Here is a 1590-nt window from a genome sequence, read left to right on the forward strand (position 1 = left end):
GGGGAGAGGGAGGGCATTAAACAAAAGCAGATTCAAATTACAGCCAGTGTTCTTGGTGTCCATTTTACCAGTTTTCTTGGACCATTCCTATATACCTATATACATACACATATACATATGCACACATTTATATATATATATATATATATATATATATGTATGTATAAAATCATATATACACACACATATATATACATGTGTATATGTATATATATGTGCATATATATATGTGTGTGTGTACATGTATGTATATGATAATCTGCCAGCGTAGGGGTTGACAACTATTTACATGTGGGAGTTCTATCTGACCTCTTTCCTGTCAGAAAGGAAAACTGGAAAGGAATGCACAAACTCAAGTAAATAAGGCATACATAAAAATTGCCAACTCAAAAGCAGGTACGTGAATGTTCACCTATTGACTAGACCTTACAAAAAGAATTGGCTTCTTCAGGTAGCTAGAAGGCATATATCGGGGTCCTGTAACCATGACTAACAAGGTGCTATAGCACCTGACTTAGATTTGCTTAAGATAATAGCAATGGGCTTAGGTGTTATTCAGGATACACTATCACTCCCTCTGTGACACAGAGTCATCATTGCCCAGTCCTTTGATGTTCTCTCTTCCCAAGACATCAAATAGTTTGCAGCTTAGTCCAATTCACAGAATTTTTCCAGAAGGATATATGAAGCAAAGTAACAGTCAATGCAGACACATAGGGAAAATCATCTAAGTAGCTAGACTTTCTAGAACTATATTGTTCTACCATTAAATATTGTTTAATTCTCAAGGCCTGGGGTCTCCCTATTTTTGATTGACACTTCCACATGTTGTCTATATATAGGTTGCATCAGAGTTGGGAAGAGGCTGGTATCTTCATTAGTGTTATTGGTAGCAACTTCTGCCTTCTTGTTATCACAGTTCAACTACTATGACTCTTATTGTAGTGATAACATGGTGGTAGCAGGCAAGGTACTCAAAAACAAAATAGCTGAAATGCTATCTTTGACATGTCACAATTTTTCCATTTTAGCTCTGTTGTTCTCATCAAGCAATTTCAAATATTATTAAGAAATGTAGTGGATGTCAAGATTTTCCTACAGCAATATTGTTCGGAGTGCCTAGAACTATGCCATAGTTGTCCTGAAGATAGTTTTCCAAATGTCTTTTGTCATATTTTTCCTTCTAGGGAAATATATTAAAGCAGTTCAGCAGTCTTGAAATTATTCAGTAACAGTACTGACATAATTAAAAAAAACCAAGTTTTTATTAAGTGACCAGCATGGGTTTAGCATGATGCTGCGTGATGGGGAAGGAAGGACAAAAATGGCTTATTAATTTTTTTAAAAAGCAATCTATAGGTAGAAGAGGCAACATGTATACAAAGATTTATACAAGAAGTAATCATATTACATAAACACATACATATGTGAATGTGAATATATGTAGGTACATACATATTCATGCTAATCAAAATTAGGTGACAAAATCATGACTGTAAATTTGTATACATGTGTATATGTGTATGTGATCATATATATGCATATAATTACCAATTCATATGCATATATATTTATGCTCAGACACAAAGC

This window comes from Trichosurus vulpecula, chromosome 3 (genome assembly GCF_011100635.1).
Source record: "Trichosurus vulpecula isolate mTriVul1 chromosome 3, mTriVul1.pri, whole genome shotgun sequence".
Lineage (NCBI taxonomy): Eukaryota > Metazoa > Chordata > Mammalia > Diprotodontia > Phalangeridae > Trichosurus > Trichosurus vulpecula.